Below are 21,295 nucleotides of genomic sequence, written 5' to 3'. Positions count from 1 at the left end.
GTAGAGATGGTAAAGATAGAGAGAGAGATGGGAGTAGAGATGGTAAAGATAGAGAGATGGGAGTAGAGATGGTAAAGGAGTGGGAGTAGAGATGGTAAAGATAGAGAGAGGAGATGGGAGTAGAGATGGTAAAGATAGAGAGAGAGATGGGAGTAGAGATGGTAAAGATAGAGAGTAGAGATGGGAGTAGAGATGGTAAAGATAGAGAGAGAGATGGGAGTAGAGATGGTAAAGATAGAGAGAGATGGGAGTAGAGATGGTAAAGATAGAGAGAGAGATGGGAGTAGAGAGAGATGTAGAGTAGAGATGGTAAAGATAGAGAGAGATGGGAGTAGAGATGGTAAAGATAGAGAGAGATGGGAGTAGAGATGGTAAAGATAGAGAGAGAGATGGGAGTAGAGATGGTAAAGATAGAGAGATGGGAGAGAGATGGTAAAGATAGAGATGGGAGTAATGGTAAAGATAGAGATAGAGATGGTAAAGATAGAGATGGTAAAGATAGAGAGATGGGAGTAGAGATGGTAAAGATAGAGAGAGAGATAGAGATGGTAAAGATAGAGAGAGATGGGAGTAGAGATGGTAAAGATAGAGAGAGATGGATGTAGAGATGGTAAAGATAGAGAGAGATGGGAGTAGAGATGGTAAAGATAGAGAGAGAGATGGGAGTAGAGATGGTAAAGATAAAGATGGGATAGAGATGGTAAAGATAGAGAGGGAGATGGGATAGAGGGAGTAGAGATGGTAAAGAGAGAGAGAGAGATGGGAGTAGAGATGGTAAAGATAGAGAGAGAGATGGGAGTAGAGATGGTAAAGATAGAGAGATGGGAGTAGAGATGGTAAAGATAGAGAGAGAGATGGGAGTAGAGATGGTAAAGATAGAGAGAGAGATGGGAGTAGAGATGGTAAAGATAGAGAGAGAGATGGGAGTAGAGATGGTAAAGATAGAGAGAGAGATGGGAGTAGAGATGGTAAAGATAGAGAGAGATGGGAGTAGAGATGGTAAAGATAGAGAGAGAGATGGGAGTAGAGATGGTAAAGATAGAGAGAGAGAGATGGGAGTAGAGATGGTAAAGAGAGAGATGGGAGTAGAGATGGTAAAGATAGTAGAGAGTAAAGATGGAGATGTGAGTAGAGATGGTAAAGATAGAGAGAGAGATGGGAGTAGAGATGGTAAAGATAGAGAGAGATGGGAGTAGAGATGGTAAAGATAGAGAGAGATGGGAGTAGAGATGGTAAAGATGGGAGTAGAGATGGTAAAGATGGGAGATGGGAGAGATGGTAAAGATAGAGAGAGATGGGATAGAGATGGTAAAGATAGAGAGAGATGGGATAGAGATGGTAAAGATAGAGAGAGAGATGGGAGTAGAGATGGTAAAGATAGAGAGAGAGAGATGATGCGAGAGTAGAGATGGTAAAGATAGAGAGATGGGATAGAGATGGTAAAGGAGAGATGGGAGTAGAGATGGTAAAGATAGAGAGAGAGATGGGAGTAGAGATGGTAAAGATAGAGAAAGATGGGAGTAGAGATGGTAAAGATAGAGAGAGATGGGAGTAGAGATGGTAAAGATAGAGAGAGATGGGAGTAGAGATGGTAAAGATAGAGAGAGAGATGGGAGTAGAGATGGTAAAGATAGAGAGAGATGGGAGATGGTAAAGATAGAGAGAGGATGGAGTAGAGATGGTAAAGATAGAGAGAGAGATGGGAGTAGAGATGGTAAAGATATAGAGAGAGATGGGAGTAGAGATGGTAAAGATAGAGAGAGAGATGGGAGTAGAGATGGTAAAGATAGAGAGAGATGGGATGTAGAGAGTAGAGAGAGATGGGAGGAGAGATGGTAAAGATAGAGAGAGATGGGAGTAGAGATGGTAAAGATAGAGAGAGAGATGGGAGTAGAGATGGTAAAGATAGAGAGAGATGGGAGTAGAGATGGTAAAGATAGAGAGAGAGATGGGAGTAGAGATGGTAAAAAAGATAGAGAGAGAGATGGGAGATAGAGATGGTAAAGATAGAGAGAGATGGGAGTAGAGATGGTAAAGATAGAGAGAGAGATGGGAGTAGAGATGGTAAAGATAGAGAGAGAGATGGGAGTAGAGATGGTAAAGATAGAGAGAGAGATGGGAGTAGAGATGGTAAAGATAGAGAGAGAGATGGGAGTAGAGATGGTAAAGATAGAGAGAGAGATGGGAGTAGAGATGGTAAAGATAGAGAGAGAGATGGGAGTAGAGATGGTAAAGATAGAGAGAGAGATGGGAGTAGAGATGGTAAAGATGGAGTAGAGATGGTAAAGATAGAGAGAGAGATGGGAGTAGAGATGGTAAAGATAGAGAGAGAGATGGGAGTAGAGATGGTAAAGATAGAGAGATGGAGTAGAGATGGTAAAGATAGAGAGAGAGATGGGAGTAGAGATGGTAAAGATAGAGAGAGAGATGGGAGTAGAGATGGTAAAGATAGAGAGAGATGGGAGTAGAGATGGTAAAGATAGAGAGAGAGATGGGAGTAGAGATGGTAAAGAAAGAGAGAGAGATGGGATGGTAGAGATAGAGAGAGAGATGGGAGTAGAGATGGTAAAGATAGAGAGAGATGGGAGTAGAGATGGTAAAGATAGAGAGAGAGATGGGAGTAGAGATGGTAAAGATGGTGGGAAGAGATGGTAAAGATAGAGAGAGAGATGGGAGTAGAGAGTAAAGATGAGATGGAAGAGATGGTAAAGATAGAGAGAGAGATGGATGTAGAGATGGTAAAGATAGAGAGAGAGATGGGAGAGAGATGGTAAAGATGGGAGTAGAGATGGTAAAGATAGAGAGAGAGATGGGAGTAGAGATGGTAAAGATAGAGAGAGATGGGAGTAGAGATGGTAAAGATAGAGAGAGAGATGGGAGTAGAGATGGTAAAGATAGAGAGAGATGGGAGTAGAGATGGTAAAGATAGAGAGAGAGATGGGAGTAGAGATGGTAAAGATAGAGATGGGAGAGATGATGGGAGAGATGGTAAAGATAGAGAGAGATGGGAGTAGAGATGGTAAAGATAGAGATGAGAGAGAGATGGTAAAGATAGAGATGGTAAAGTAAAAGAGAGAGAGATGGGAGTAGAGATGGTAAAGAGAGAGAGAGATGGGATGTAGAGATGGTAAAGATAGAGAGAGATGGATGTAGAGATGGTAAAGATAGAGAGAGAGAGAGTAGAGATGGTAAAGACAGAGAGAGAGAGATGGGAGTAGAGATGGTAAAGATAGAGAGAGAGATGGGAGTAGAGATGGTAAAGATAGAGAGATGGGAGTAGAGATGGTAAAGACAGAGAGAGAGAGATGGGAGTAGAGATGGTAAAGATAGAGGTGTTTCATTTTCCATGTTGATCCTTGTAGATGTGTTATTGTTCTACTGTTGACTGTCACCATTTAATTGTTGTTATTGTTATAATTTCTTATTATAATGTAATACCATTTACATGACTATTCTCTCTCTCTCTCTCTCTCTCTCTCTCTCTCTCTCTCTCTCTCTCTCTCTCTCTCTCTCTCTCTCTCTCTCTCTCTCTCTCTCTCTCTCTCTCTCTCTCTCTCTCTCTCTCTCTCTCTCTCTCTCTCTCTCTCTCTCTCTCTCTCTCTCTCTCTCTCTCTCTCTCTCTCTCTCTCTCTCTCTCTCTCTCTCTCTCTCTCTCTCTCTCTCTCTCTCTCTCTCTCTCTCTCTCTCTCTCTCTCTCTCTCTGATCTCTCTCTCTCTCTCTCTCTCTCTCTCTCTCTCTCTCTCTCTCTCTCTCTCTCTCTCTCTCTCTCTCTCTCTCTCTCTCTCTCTCTCTCTCTCTCTCTCTCTCACCGGAGAGAAGGTAAACACAACAGAGATATAGGGAGAGAAGGTCGTGTGTGTGTGTGTGTGTGTGTGTGTGTGTGTGTGTGTGTGTGTGTGTGTGTGTGTGTGTGTGTGTGTGTGTGTGTGTGTGTGTGTGTGTGTGTGTGTGTGTGTGTGTGTGTGTGTGTGTGTAGCGTGCGGGGAGACCCTACAGGAGTCGACAGGTAACTTCTCGTCGCCCGGTTACCCCAACGGTTATCCCTCGTACACACACTGTGTCTGGAGGGTCTCTGTCACCCCGGGAGAGAAGGTAAACACACACAGAGATATAGGGGAGAGAAGGTAAACACACAGAGAGATATAGGGGAGAGAAGGTAAACACACAGAGATATAGGGGAGAGAAGACAAACACACAGAGATATAGGGGAGAGAAGGTAAACACACAGAGAGATATAGGGGAGAGAAGGCAAACACACACAGAGATATAGGGGAGAGAAGGTAAACACACAGAGAGATATAGGGGAGGGAATGTAAACACAGAGAGATATAGGGGAGAGAAGGTAAACACAGAGAGATATAGGGGAGAGAAGGTAACACAGACAGATATAGGGGAGAGAAGGTAAACACAGAGAGATATAGGGGAGAGAAGGTAAACACAGAGAGATATAGGGGAGAGAAGGTAAACACACAGAGAGATATAGGGTAGAGAAGGTAAACACACACAGAGATATAGGGGAGAGAAGGTAAACACAGAGATATAGGGGAGAGAAGGTAAACACACAGAGAGATATAGGGGAGAGAAGGTAAACACTGAGAGATATAGGGGAGAGAAGGTAAACACACACAGAGATATAGGGGAGAGAAGGTAAAACACACAGAGATATAGGGGAGAGAAGGTAAACACACAGAGATATAGGGGAGAGAAGGTAAACACACAGAGATATAGGGGAGAGAAGGTAAACACACAGAGAGATATAGGGAGAGAAGGTAAACACAGAGATATAGGGGAGAGAAGGTAAACACACAGAGAGATATAGGGGAGAGAAGGTAAACACTGAGAGATATAGGGGAGAGAAGGTAAACACACACAGATATATAGGGTAGAGAAGGTAAACACACACAGAGATATAGGGGAGAGAAGGTAAACACAGAGATATAGGGGAGAGAAGGTAAACACACAGAGAGATATAGGGGAGAGAAGGTAAACACTGAGAGATATAGGGGAGAGAAGGTAAACACAGAGATATAGGGGAAAGAAGGTAAACACAGAGATATAGGGGAGAGAAGGTAAACACACAGAGATATAGGGGAAAGAAGGTAAACACAGAGATATAGGGGAGAGAAGGTAAACACAGAGAGATATATGGGAGAGAAGGTAAACACAGAGATATAGGGGAGAGAAGGTAAACACAGAGAGATATAGGGGAGAGAAGGTAAACACAGAGAGATATAGGGGAGAGAAGGTAAACACTGAGAGATATAGGGGAAGAGAAGGTAAACACACAGAGATATAGGGGAGAGAAGGTAAACACACACAGAGATATAGGGGAGAGAAGGTAAACACTGAGAGATATAGGGGAGAGAAGGTAAACACAGAGATATAGGGGAGAGAAGGTAAACACACACAGAGATATAGGGGAGAGAACGTAAACACACACAGAGATATAGGGGAGAGAAGGTAAACACAGAGAGATATAGGAGAGAGAAGGTAAACACACACAGAGATATAGGGGAGAGAAGGTAAACACACACAGAGATATAGGGGAGAGAAGGTAACAAGGTAACACAGAGAGATAAAGGGGAGAGAAGGTAAACACAGAGAGATATAGGGGAGAGAAGGTAAACACAGAGAGATATAGAGGAGAGAACGTAAACACACAGAGAGATATAGGGGAGAGAAGGTAAACACACAGAGATATAGGGAGAGAAGGTAAACACACAAAGAGATATAGGGAGAGAAGGTAAATACAGAGAGATATAGGGGAGAGAAGGTAAACACAGAGAGATATAGAGGGGAGAGAACGTAAACACACAGAGAGATATAGGGAGAGAAGGTAAACACACAGAGATATAGGGGAGAGAAGGTAAACACACAAAGAGATATAGGGGAGAGAAGGTAAACACACAAAGAGATATAGGGGAGAGAAGGTAAACACAGAGAGATATAGGGGAGAGAAGGTAAACACAGAGATATAGGGGAGAGAAGGTAAACACAGAGAGATATAGGGGAAAGAAGGTAAACACAGAGATATAGGGGAGAGAAGGTAAACACAGAGAGATATAGGGGAGAGAAGGGAAACACAGAGATATAGGGGAGAGAAGGTAAACACAGAGAGATATAGGGGAGAGAAGGTAAACACAGAGAGATATAGGGGAGAGAAGGTAAACACAGAGAGATATAGGGAGAGAAGGTAAAACACAGAGAGATATAGGGAGAGAACGTAAACACACAGAGAGATATAGGGAGAGAAGGTAAACACACAGAGAGATATAGGGGAGAGAAGGTAAACACAGAGATATAGGGGAGAGAAGGTAAACACACACAGAGATATAGGGGAGAGAAGGTAACACAGAGAGATATAGGGAGAGAAGGTAACACAGAGAGATATAGGGGAGAGAAGGTAAACACACACAGAGACTGTTAAAGTAGCTACAGGCTAAATGTGCAGCGTAGCCAATAAAGAGTGTTGCTGACACACTGACTGGCCCCCACCTCCTTCCACCTCTCACACTGACTGGCCCCCACCTCCTTCCACCTCTCACACTGACTGGCCCCCACCTCCTTCCACCTCTTACACTGACTGGCCCCCACCTCCTTCCACCTCTCACACTGACTGGCCCCCACCTCCTTCCACCTCTCACACTGACTGGCCCCCACCTCCTTCCACCTCTCACACTGACTGGCCCCCACCTCCTTCCACCTCTTACACTGACTGGCCCCCACCTCCTCTATCTCTCTCCCCTCTCTAACCACTCCCCCTCTCTACCCCCAGATTGTTCTAAACTTTACCACTATGGACCTGTATAAGAGCTCTCTCTGTTGGTATGACTACATAGAAGTTAGAGATGGATACTGGAGGAAGGCCCTCTGTTGAGAGAATGACTACATAGAGAGATAGAGATGGATACTGGAGAAGGCCCCACTGCTAGGTAAGAGAGAGAGAGAGAGAGAGAGAGAGAGAGAGAGAGAGAGAGAGAGAGAGAGAGAGAGAGAGAGAGAGAGAGAGAGAGAGACAGAGAGAGAGAGAGAGAGAGAGAGAGAGAGAGAGAGAGTGTGTTGTGTTTATTTGTTTATGTCTGACTTGTAGTTCAATTCAAATGATTGCTTTGTGTGTGTGTGTGTGTGTGTGTGTGTGTGTGTGTGTGTGTGTGTGTGTGTGTGTGTGTGTGTGTGTGTGTGTGTGTGTGTGTGTGTGTGTGTGTGTGTGTGTGTGTGTGTGTGTGTGTGTGTAGGTGTGGTGTCTGTGTTCTGTGGGGATCAGGTTCCTGAGGGTCTGGTGTGTGTCAGAGAGTCGGATGTTCCTGGATTGAGTTCGGATGTGGAAGCAGCAGTAACTGGGTGGGAAAGGGATTTACAGCTGTTTATGAAGGTACCACACACACACACACACACACACACACACACACACACACACACACACACACACACACACACACACACACACACACACACACACACACACACACACACACACACACACACTACACATACATTTTATTTATTTATTCTCATATCAAATAAATATAAATACATTAATTTCCCCCTCCGTCCTCTCCTCTCGCCCCTCTTCCTCCCTTCTCCTCTCTCCTTCCTCCTCTCTTCTCTCATCTCCTTTCTCCACCTCTCCTCCCTCTTCCTTCCCTTCCCCTCTCTTCCTCCCCCTCTCCTCTCGCCTCCCTCCCCTCCTCCCTCCTCTCCTTTCTCCACCTCTCCCCCCTCTTCCCCGAACTCTTCCTCCCCCTCTCCTCTCGCCTCCCTCCTCTCCTCTCTCCCCTCTTCCTCCACCTCTCCCCCTCTCCATCCCTTCCCCTCTCTTCTCCCCCTCTTCCCCGCACTCTTCCTCCCCCTCTCCTCTCGCCTCCCTCCCTCTCCTCCTCTCTCCCCTCTTCCTCCACCTCTCCATCACTCCCCCTCTCCTCTCACCTCTTCCTCTCCCTCTCCTCTCCCCTCTTCCTCCACCTCTCCCCTCGCAATCCCCCTCTCCTCTCCCCTCTTCCTCCACCTCTCCCCCTCTCCATCCCCCTCTCCTCCCCTTCCTCCCCTCCTGTAGCTGTCTGTGGAGGAGAGATCCTGAAGGATCAGGGCCAGATTCAGTCCCCTAACTATCCTGATGACTACCGTCCATCTAAAGACTGTGTTTGGAGGATCACCGTCTCAGAGGGGTACAACGTAGGACTCAGCTTCCAGGCCTTTGAGGTGACACTCCCTGTCTGTCTGTCTGTCTGTCTGTCTGTCTGTCTGTCTGTCTGTCTGTCTGTCTGTCTGTCTGTCTGTCTGTCTGTCTGTCTGTCTGTCTGTCTGTCTGTCTGTCTGTCTGTCTGTCTGTCTGTCTGTCTGTCTGTCTGTCTGTCTGTCTCTCCCCCTGCTCTCTCTGTTCTTCTGTTTCCCTCCTCATTCTCTCACATGCTCGTGTGCGGTGTGTGTGTTTGCTTGGCAAAGCAATAAGAAATGTATCTGAACTCTGAATGACCTCCCTATGACTGAATCTATGATTTAATCTATGACTGAACTGAAACTATGACTGAAACTATGACTGAACTGAAACTATGACTGAACTGAAACTATGAAATAAACTATGAGTGAACTGAAACTATGACTGAACTGAAACTATGAAACTATGACTGAACTGAAACTATGACTGAACTGAAACTATGAAATAAACTATGAGTGAACTGAAACTGACTGAACTGAAACTATGACTGAAACTATGACTGAACTGAAACTATGACTGAACTGAAACTATGACTGAACTGAAACTATGACTGAACTGAAACTGAAATGATTTAAACTATGACTGAACTGAAACTATGACTGAACTGAAACTATGATTTAAACTATGACTGAAACTATGACTGAACTGAAACTATGATTTAAACTATGACTGAACTGAAACTATGATTTAAACTACTGAACTGAAACTATGATTTAAACTACTGACTGAACTGAAACTATGACTGAACTGAAACTATGATTTAAACTATGACTGAACTGAAACTATGACTGAACTGAAACTATGATTTAAACTATGAGTGAACTGAAACTATGACTGAACTGAAACTATGACTGAAACTATGACTGAACTGAAACTATGACTGAACTGAAACTATGATTTAAACTATGACTGAACTGAAAAACTGAATGATTGAACTGAAACTATGACTGAACTGAAACTGAACTTAAACTATGATGAAACTATGACTGAACTATGACTGAACTGAAACTATGATTTAAACTAACTGAACTGAAACTATGATTTAAACTATGACTGAACTGAAACTATGACTGAACTGAAACTATGACTGAACTGAAACTATGATTTAAACTATGACTGAACTATGACTACTGAACTGAAACTATGACTGAACTGAACTGATTTAAACTATGACTGAACTGAAACTATGATTTAAACTATGACTGAACTGAAACTATGATTTAAACTATGACTGAAACTGAACTGAAACTATGATTTAAACTATGACTGAACTATGATTTAAATGACTGAACTATGATTTAAACTGATGACTGAACTGAAACTATGACTGAACTGAAACTATGATTTAAACTACTGACTGAACTGACTGAAACTATGATTTAAACTATGACTGAACTGAAACTATGACTGAACTGAAACTATGATTTAAACTATGACTGAACTGAAACTATGACTGAACTGAAACTATGATTTGAAACTATGACTGAACTGAAACTGATTTAAACTATGACTGAACTGAAACTATGACTGAACTGAAACTATGACTGAACTGAAACTATGATTGAACTGAAACTATGACTGAACTGAAACTATGACTGAAACTGAAACTGACTGAACTGAAACTATGACTGAACTGAAACTATGATTTAAACTATGACTGAAAACTATGAACTGAAACTTTAAACTATGACTGAACTGAAACTATGATTTAAACTATGACTGAACTGAAACTATGACTGAACTGAAACTATGATTTAAACTATGACTGAACTGAAACTATGATTTAAACTATGACTGAACTGAAACTATGACTGAACTGAAACTATGACTGAACTGAAACTATGAAATAAACTATGAGTGAACTGAAACTATGACTGAACTGAAACTATGACTGAAACTATGACTGAACTGAAACTATGACTGAACTGAAACTATGATTTAAACTATGACTGAACTGAAACTGATGACTTTAAACTATGACTGAACTGAAACTATGATTTAAAACTATGACTGAACTGAAACTATGACTGAACTGAAACTATGACTAAACTTAAACTATGATTTAAACTGAAATGAAACTATGATTTAAACTATGACTGAACTGAAACTATGATTTAAACTATGACTGAAACTGAACTGAAACTATGATTTAAAACTGACTGACTGAAACTATGACTGACTGAACTATGATTTAAACTATGACTGAACTGAAACTATGATAAACTATGAAACTATGACTGAACTGAAACTATGATTGAACTGAAACTATGATTTAAACTATGACTGAACTGAAACTATGATTTAAACTGAAACTATTTTGAACTGAAACTGACTGACTGAACTGAAACCAAACTATGACTGAAAACTGAAACTATGACTGAACTGAAACTATGACTGAACTGAATCTATGATTGAAAATATGACTGAACTGAAAATGATTTAAACTATGACTGAACTGAAACTATGATTTAAACTATGATTGACTGAACTGAATCTATGATTTAAAATATGACTGAACTGAAACTATGATTGAACTGAATCTATGATTTAAACTATGACTGAACTGAAACTATGACTGAACTGAATCTATGATTTAAACTATGACTGAACTGAAACTATGACTGAACTGAAACTATGATTGAAACTATATGACTGAAACTATGAAACTATGATGACTGAACTGAATCTATGATTTAAACTATGACTGAACTGAAACTATGACTGAACTGAAACTATGACTGAAACTATGACTGAACTGAAACTATGATTGAACTGAAACTATGATTTTAACTATGACTGAAAAACTGAACTGAAACTATGACTGAACTGAAACTATGATTGAACTGAAACTATGACTGAACTGAAACTATGATTGAACTGAAACTATGATTTAAACTATGACTGAACTGAAACTATGATTGAACTGAAACTATGACTGAACTGAAACTATGATTTAAACTATGACTGAACTGAAACTATGACTGAACTTAAAAACTAATTTAAACTATGACTGAACTGAAACTATGACTGAACTATGATTTGAAAACTATGACTGAACTGAAACTATGACTGAACTGAAACTGATTGAAACTATGACTGAACTGAAACTATGATTTAAACTATGACTGAACTGAAACTATGACTGAACTGAAACTATGACTGAATAAACTGATTGAACTGAATCTATGATTTAAACTATGACTGAACTGAAACTATGACTGAAACTATGATTTAAACTATGACTGAACTGAAACTATGACTGAACTGAAACTATGACTGAACTGAAACTATGATTGAACTGAAACTATGAAATAAACTATGACTGAACTGAAACTATGACTGAACTGAACTATGATTTAAACTATGACTGAACTGAAACTATGATTTAAAATATGACTGAACTGAAACTTTAACTGAACTGATAGCCTATGACTGAACTATGATTTATAATTTAAAACTACTGAAACTCTTTGAACTGAAACTATGTGAACTATGATTTAATTTTGAAACTATGATTTGAACTGAAACTATGACTGAAATGAAACTATGACTGAACTGAAACTATGACTGAACTGAAACTATGACTGATTTAAAACTATGACTGAACTGAAACTATGATTTAAACTATGACTGAACTGAAACTATGATTGAACTGAACTGACTGAAACTATGACTGAACTGAAACTATGATTTAAAATATGACTGAAACTATGACTGAAACTATGACTGAACTGAAAACTATGATTTAAACTATGACTGAACTGAAACTATGACTGAACTATGATTTAAACTATGACTGAACTGATGACTGAACTGAAACTATGACTGAAAACTAACTGAAACTATGATTGAACTATGATATGACTGAAACTGAAACTATGACTGAACTGAAACTATGATGAACTGAAACTATATGACTGAAAACTATGACTGAACTGAAACTATGACTGAACTGAAACTATGATTTTAACTATGACTGAAACTGAATGATTTGAAACTATGACTGAACTGAAACTATGATGAACTGAAACTATGACTGAACTGAAACTATGACTGAACTGAAACTATGATTTAAAACTATGACTGAACTGAAACTATGACTGAACTGAAACTATGACTGAACTGAAACTATGATTTAAACTGAAATGACTGAACTGAAACTATGACTGAACTGAAACTATGAATTTAAACTATGACTGAACTGAAACTATGACTGAACTGAAACTATGATTGAACTGAAAACTGACTGAAACTATGATTGAATCTATGATATGACTGAACTGAAACTATGATTGAAAATATGACTGAACTGAAACTATGACTGAACTGAAACTATGACTGAACTGAAACTATGACTGAACTGAAACTATGACTGAACTGAAACTATGATTTAAACTATGACTGAACTGAAACTATGACTGAACTGAAACTATGACTGAACTGAAACTGATGAAACTGAACTGAAACTATGATTTAATCTATATGAAACTGAAACTATGATTGAAAACTATGATTTAAACTATGACTGAACTGAAACTATGACTGAACTGAAACTATGAAACTGAAACTATGATTGAACTGAACTGAAACTATGACTGAACTGAAACTATGACTGAACTGAAACTATGATTTTAACTATGACTGAAACTTGAACTGAAACTATGACTGACTGAACTGAAACTATGACTGAACTGAAATGATTTAAACTATGACTGAACTGAAACTATGATTGAACTGAAACTATGACTGAACTGAAACTATGACTGAACTGAAACTATGACTGAACTGATTTAAACTATGAACTGAATCTATGACTGATTTAAACTATGACTGAACTGAAACTATGACTGAACTGAAACTATGATTTAAACTATGACTGAACTGAAACTATGACTGAACTGAAACTATGACTGAACTGAAACTATGATTGAACTGAATCTATGATTTAAACTATGACTGAACTGAACTATGAAACTGAAACTATGATTTACTATGACTGAACTGAAACTATGACTGAACTGAAACTATGACTGAACTGAAACTATGATTGAACTGAATCTATGATTTATGACTGAACTGAAACTATGACTGAAACTATGATTTAAACTATGACTGAACTGAAACTATGACTGAACTGAAACTATGACTGAACTGAAACTATGATTGAACTGAAACTATGAAATAAACTATGACTGAACTGAAACTATGACTGAACTGAATCTATGATTTAAACTATGACTGAACTGAAACTATGAAATAAACTATGACTTTAACTGACTGACTGTACATAGCCCACCTATAATTTATAATTTAACAGAAACTACCTCTTTCCCAACTGTATTTATTTATTTATTTTGCTCCTTTGCACCCCATTATTTATATCTCTACTTTGCACATTGAACTGCAAATCAACTATGACTGAACTGAAACTATGACTGAACTGAATCTGTGATTTAAAATATGACTGAACTGAATCTGTGATTTAAAATATGACTGAACTGAAACTATGATTGAACTGAATCTATGATTGACTGAACTGAATCTATGATTTAAAATATGACTGAAACTGAAACTATGATTGAACTGAATCTATGATTGAAACTATGACTGAACTGAATCTATGATTGAACTGAATCTATGATTTAAACTATGACTGAACTGAAACTATGACTGAACTGAAACTATGATTTAAAATATGACTGAAACTGAAACTATGATTGAACTGAATCTATGATTTAAAATATGACTGAACTGAAACTATGACTGAACTGAAACTAAGACTGAAACTATGACTGAACTGAAACTATGACTGAACTGAAACTATGATTTTAACTATGACTGAAACTATGACTGAAACTATGACTGAACTGAAACTATGACTGAACTGAAACTTTGACTGTACTGAAACTATGATTGAACTTAAACTATGACTGAAACTATGACTGAACTGAAACTATGACTGAACTGAAACTATGATTTTAACTATGACTGAAACTATGACTGAAACTATGACTGAACTGAAACTATGACTGAAACTATGACTGAACTGAAACTATGACTGAACTGAAACTATGATTTTAACTATGACTGAAACTATGACTGAAACTATGACTGAACTGAAACTATGACTGAAACTATGATTTAAACTATGACTGAACTGAAACTATGACTGAACTGAATCTATGACTGAACTGAAACTATGACTGAAACTATGACTGAACTGAAACTATGACTGAACTGAAACTATGATTTTAACTATGACTGAAACTATGACTGAAACTATGACTGAACTGAAACTATGACTGAAACTATGACTGAACTGAAACTATGACTGAACTGAAACTATGACTGAACTGAAACTATGATTTAAACTATGACTGAACTGAAACTATGACTGAACTAAAACTATGATTTAAACTATGACTGAACTGAAACTATGACTGAACTGAATCTGTGATTTAAAATATGACTGAACTGAAACTATGATTGAACTGAATCTATGATTGACTGAACTGAAACTATGATTGAAGTGAATCTATGATTTAAACTATGACTGAACTGAAACTGACTGAACTGAAACTATGATTTAAACTATGACTGAACTGAAACTATGACTGAACTGAAACTATGACTGAACTGAAACTATGACTGAACTGAAACTATGACTGAATGAAACTATGATTGAACTGAAACTATGATTTGAAAAACTATGACTGAACTGAAACTATGACTGAACTGAAACTATGATTGAACTGAATGAAACTATGATTTAAAATATGACTGAACTGAAACTATGACTGAACTGAAACTATGAAATAAACTATGACTGAACTGAATCTATGATTTAAAATATGACTGAACTGAAACTATGACTGAACTGAAACTATGACTGAACTGAAACTATGAAATAAACTATGACTGAACTGAATCTATGATTTAAACTACTGACTGAACTGAAACTATGAAATAAACTATGACTGAACTGAAACTATGACTGAACTGAATCTATGATTTAAACTATGACTGAACTGAAACTATGAAATAAACTATGACTTTAACTGACTGACTGTACATAGCCCACCTATAATTTATAATTTAACAACTACCTCTTTCCCAACTGTATTTATTTATTTATTTTGCTCCTTTGCACCCCATTATTTATATCTCTACTTTGCACATTCTGCAAATCAACCATGACTCTGTACCGTAATACCCTGTATATAGCCTCCACATTGACTCTGTACCGTAATACCCTGTATATAGCCTCCACATTGACTCTGTACCGTAATACCCTGTATATAGCCTCCACATTGACTCTGTACCGTAATACCCTGTATATAGCCTCCACATTGACTCTGTACCGGTAACCCTGACTGAACTACTATAGTCTCCACATTGACTCTGTACCAGTACCCCCTGTATATAGCCTCCACATTGAGTCTGTACCGTAATACCCTGTATATAGTCTCCACATTGACTCTGTACCGTAACACCCTGTATATAGCCTCCACATTGACTCTGAAACGATTTAAACTAAGAACTGAAACTATACCCCCTGTATATAGCCTCCACATTAACTCTGTACCGTAATACCCTGTATATAGCCTCCACATTGACTCTGTACCGTAATACCCTGCATATAGCCTCCACATTGACTCTGAAACTATGATGTAATACCCTGTATATAGCCTCCACATTGACTCTGTACCGGTACCCCCTGTATATAGCCTCCCACATTGACTCTGTATCGGTACCCCTGAAATATAGCCTCCACATTGACTCTGATTTAAACGGTACCCCCTGAACTGAATATAGCCTCCACATTGACTCTGTCCGTAATACCCTGAAATATAGCCTCCACATTGACTCTGTACCTAATACCCTGTATATAGCCTCCACATTGACTCTGTACCGGTACCCCCTGTATATAGCCTCCACATTGACTCTGTACTGTAACACCCTGTATATAGTCTCCACATTGACTCTGTACCAGTACCCCCTGTTTAAAGCCTCCACATTGACTCTGTACCGTAACACCCTGTATATAGCCTCCACATTGACTCTGACTGAACCGTAATACCCTGTATATAGCCTCCACATTGACTCTGATTTAAACCGTAATACCCTGTATATAGCCTCCACATTGACTCTGTACCCCTGTATATAGCCCCCACATTGACTCTGTACTGGTACACCCTGTATATAGCCTCCACATTGACTCTGTACCGTAATACCCTGTATATAGCCTCCACATTGACTCTGTACGGTACCCCCTGTATATAGCCTCCACATTGACTCTGTACCATAACACCCTGTATATAGTCTCCACATTGACTCTGATTTACCAGTACCCCCTGTGATTTATAGCCTCCACATTGACTCTGTACCGTAACACCCTGTATATAGCCTCCACATTGACTCTGAAACCGTAATACCCTGTATATAGCCTCCACATTGACTCTGTACTATGTAATACCCTGTATATAGCCTAAACTATGACATTGACTCTGTACATAGCCTGAAACCTGTATAACTGAACTGAATAGCCCCCACATTGACTCTGTACCGGTACCCCTGTATATAGCCTCCACATTGACTCTGTACCGTAACACCCTGTATATATGTCTCCACATTGACTCTGTACCAGTACCCCTGTATATAGCCTCCACATTGACTCTGTACCATAACACCCTGTATATAGCCTCCACATTGACTCTGACTAATACCCTGTACTATGAGCCTCCACATTGACTCTGATTGAACCTATAATACTGAATCTATGATTTATAGCCTCAAATTGACTCTGCCGTAATACCCTGTATATAGCCTCCACATTGACTCTTTACCGTAATACCCTGTATATAGCCTCCACATTGACTCTGTACCGTAATACCCTGTATATAGCCTCCACATTGACAGTGAAATGTTGTACTCAGCATTTCACTGTGAGGTCTACTACACCTGTTGTATTCAGCATTTCACTGTAAGGTCTACTACACCTGTTGTATTCAGCAATTCACTGTGAGGTCTACTACACCTGTTGTATTCAGATATTCACTGTTAGGTCTACTACACCTGTTGTATTCAGCATTTCACTGTAAGGTTTACTACACCTGTTGTATTCAGCATTTCACTGTAAGGTCTACTACACCTGTTGTATTCAGCATTTCACTGTCAGGTCTACTACACCTGGTGTATTTATGTGTGTGTGTGTGTTTATGTGTGTGTGTGTGTCTGTGTTTTCTCCTTCTAGATTGAGAGACATGACAGCTGTGCCTACGACTACCTGGAGGTGCGTGAGCTGAATTTGATTGAACGGCCCGGCTGAATCCAGCCCTCTGATTGGTCGATTCTGCGGGTGAAACGACAGACCAGAAGACATCCGCTCCACCTCACACACCCTCTGGATGAAGTTCGTCTCCGACGGAACCGTCAACAAGGCCGGATTCGCTGCCAACTTCTTCAAAGGTCTGAGGGAGGGGTCAGAGAGAGAGGGAGGGTCTGAGTGGAGCATCAGAGAGAGAGGGAGGGTCTGAGTGGAGCATCAGAGAGAGAGGGAGGGGTCTGAGGAGCATTAGAGAGAGAGGGAGGGTCTGAGTGGACATGACATCAGAGAGAGAGAGGAGGGGTCTGAGGAGCATCAGAGAGAGAGGGAGAGGGTCTGAGTGGAGCATCAGAGAGAGAGAGGGAGGGGTCTGAGTGGAGCATCAGAGAGAGAGGGAGGGGTCTGAGGAGCATCAGAGAGAGAGGGAGGGTCTGAGGAGCATTAGAGAGAGAGGGAGGGGTCAGAGTGGAGCATCAGAGAGAGAGGGAGGGGTCTGAGTGGAGCATCAGAGAGAGGGAGGGTCTGAGTGGAGCATCAGAGAGAGAGGGAGGGGTCTGAGGAGCATTAGAGAGAGGGAGGGGTCTGAGTGGAGCATCAGAGAGAGAGGGAGGGGTCTGAGTGGAGCATCAGAGAGAAAGGGAGGGGTCTGAGTGGAGCATCAGAGAGAGAGGGAGGGGTCTGAGGAGCATTAGAGAGAGAGGGAGGGTCTGAGTGGAGCATCAGAGAGAGGGAGGGGTCTGAGTGGAGCATCAGAGAGAGAGGGAGGGGTCTGAGTGGAGCATCAGAGAGAGAGGGAGGGGTCTGAGGAGCATTAGAGAGAGAGGGGAGGGGTCTGAGTGGACATGACATCAGAGAGAGAGGGAGGGGTCTGTGTGGAGCATCAGAGAGAGAGGGAGGGGTCTGAGGAGCATCAGAGAGAGAGGGAGGGGTCAGAGAGAGAGGGAGGGTCTGAGTGGAGCATCAGAGAGAGAGGGAGGGGTCTGAGGAGCATTAGAGAGAGAGGGAGGGGTCTGAGTGGAGCATCAGAGAGAGAGGGAGGGTCTGAGTGGAGCATCAGAGAGAGAGGGAGGGGTCAGAGTGGAGCATTAGAGAGAGAGGGAGGGGTCTGAGGAGCATTAGAGAGAGAGGGAGGGGTCAGAGAGAGAGGGAGGGGTCAGAGTGGAGCATTAGAGAGAGAGGGAGGGGTCTGAGGAGCATTAGAGAGAGAGGGAGGGGTCTGAGTGGAGCATCAGAGAGAGAGGGAGGGGTCTGAGGAGCATTAGAGAGAGAGGGAGGGGTCTTAGTGGAGCATCAGAGAGAGAGGGAGGGTCTGAGTGGAGCATCAGAGAGAGAGGGAGGGGTCTGAGGAGCATTAGAGAGAGAGGGAGGGTCAGAGTGGAGCATTAGAGAGAGAGGGAGGGGTCAGAGTGGAGCATTAGAGAGAGAGGGAGGGGGTCAGAGTGGAGCATTAGAGAGAGAGGGAGGGGTCAGAGTGGAGCATCAGAGAGAGGGGAGGTGTCTGAGGAGCATCAGAGAGAGAGGGAGGGGTCTGAGGAGCATTAGAGAGAGAGGGAGGGGTCAGAGTGGAGCATCAGAGAGAGAGGGAGGGGTCAGAGTGGAGCATTAGAGAGAGAGGGAGGGGTCAGAGTGGAGCATCAGAGAGAGAGGGAGGGGTCTGAGTGGAGCATTAGAGAGAGAGGGAGGGGTCTGAGGAGCATTAGAGAGAGAGGGAGGGGTCTGAGTGGAGCATCAGAGAGAGAGGGAGGGGTCTGAGTGGAGCATCAGAGAGAGAGGGAGGGGTCTGAGTGGAGTATTAGAGAGAGAGGGAGGGGTCTGAGGAGCATTAGAGAGAGAGGGAGGGGTCTGAGTGGAGCATCAGAGAGAGAGGGGGTCTGAGTGGAGCATCAGAGAGAGAGGGAGGGGTCTGAGGAGCATTAGAGAGAGAGGGAGGGGTCTGAGTGGAGCATTAGAGAGAGGAGGGGTCTGAGTGGAGCATCAGAGAGAGAGGGAGGGGTCTGAGTGTCTGTGTGTTAATTAGTGTGTTTTATGTAGGGGTCTGTGTGTGTTAATTAGTGTGTCTTTATGTAGGGGTCTGTGTGTTAATTAGTGTGTCTTTATGTAGGGGTCTGTGTGTGTTAATTAGTGTGTCTTTATGTAGGGTCTGTGTGTTAATTAGTGTGTCTTTATGTAGGGGTCTGTGTGTTAATTAGTGTGTCTTTATGTAGGGGTCTGTGTGTGTTAATTAGTGTGTCTTTATGTAGGGGTCTGTGTGTTAATTAGTGTGTCTTTATGTAGGGGTATGTGTGTTAATTAGTGTGTCTTTATGTAGGGGTCTGTGTGTTAATTAGTGTCTTTATGTAGGGGTCTGTGTGTTAATTAGTGTGTCTTTATGTAGGGGTCTGTGTGTGTTAATTAGTGTGTCTTTATGTAGGGGTCTGTGTGTTAATTAGTGTGTCTTTATGTAGGGGTCTGTGTGTTAATTAGTGTGTCTTTATGTAGGGGTCTGTGTGTTAATTAGTGTGTCTTTATGTAGGGGTCTGTGTGTTAATTAGTGTGTCTTTATGTAGGGTCTGTGTGTGTTAATTAGTGTGTCTTTATGTAGGGTCTGTCTGTGGTAATTAGTGTGTCTTTATGTAGGGGTCTGTGTGTGTTAATTAGTGTGTCTTTATGTAGGGTCTGTGTGTTAATTAGTGTGTCTTTATGTAGGGTCTGTGTGTTAATTAGTGTGTCTTTATGTAGGGGTCTGTGTGTTAATTAGTGTGTCTTTATGTAGGGGTCTGTGTGTGTGTGTGTGTGTGTGTACTAATGTGTGTGTGTGTGTGTGTGTGCTAATGTGTGTGTGTGTGTGTGTGTGTGTGTGTGTGTGTGTGTGTGTGTGTGTGTGTGTGTGTGTGTGTGTGTGTGTGTGTGTGTGTGTGTGTGTGTGTGTGTGTGTGTGTGTGTGTTAATGTGTGTATGTATGTGTGTGTGTATTAATGTGTGTGTGTCTGTGTGTGTGTGTGTTAATGTGTGTATTGATGTGTGTGTATTAATGTGTGTGTGTGTGTGTGTTAATGTGTGTATTTATGTGTGTGTATTAATGTGTGTGTGTGTTAATGTGTGTGTGTGGGTGTGTTAATGTGTGTATTGATGTGTGTGTATTAATGTGTGTGTGTGTGTGTGTTCCAGAGGAGGATGAGTGTTCTAAGCCAGATAACGGAGGCTGTGAACAGAGGTGTGTCAATACGCTGGGCAGCTTCAAGTGTGCCTGCGACCCCGGGTACGAGCTGGCCCTGGACAAAAAGAGCTGCGAAGGTCAGTGTGTGTGTGTGTGTGTGTGTGTGTGTGTGTGTGTGTGTGTGTGTGTGTGTGTGTGTGTGTGTGTGTGTGTGTGTGTGTGTGTGTGTGTGTGTGTGTGTGTGTGAACAGAGGGATCACTCCAAATTCAAGACAAGGCATCACCGCCTGGTACAACAACTACCCGGTCTCCGACCGCAAAGCACTACAGAGGGTAGTGTGTACGGCCCAGTACATCACTGGGGCCAAGCTTCCTGCCATCCAGGACCTTTATGTGTGTAGTTTTAGTCAGTAGTAGGGAAGCGAGATTCAGACAGGACCAGGGTGTAGTTTTAGTTAGTAGGGAAGCCAGATTCAGACAGGACCAGTGTGTAGTTTTACTACAGTGCAGGGAAGCCAGATTCAGACAGGACCCGTGTGTAGTCTTAGTTAGCAGGGAAGCCAGATTCAGACAGGACCAGGGTGTAGTTTTAGTTAGTAGGGAAGCCAGATTCAGACA

At 41.4% G+C, this 21,295-nt stretch overlaps 1 pseudogene; it reads left to right on the top strand.

Moving 5' to 3' along the window:
- LOC124025545 overlaps positions 1 to 21,295 on the top strand; it is a 53,386-nt pseudogene that overhangs the window by 19,983 nt on the left and 12,108 nt on the right.

The sequence above is a fragment of the Oncorhynchus gorbuscha genome, unplaced genomic scaffold, assembly GCF_021184085.1.
Source record: "Oncorhynchus gorbuscha isolate QuinsamMale2020 ecotype Even-year unplaced genomic scaffold, OgorEven_v1.0 Un_scaffold_2280, whole genome shotgun sequence".
NCBI classification, from domain to species: domain Eukaryota; kingdom Metazoa; phylum Chordata; class Actinopteri; order Salmoniformes; family Salmonidae; genus Oncorhynchus; species Oncorhynchus gorbuscha.
This window is presented reverse-complemented; position numbering and strand designations above follow the sequence as displayed.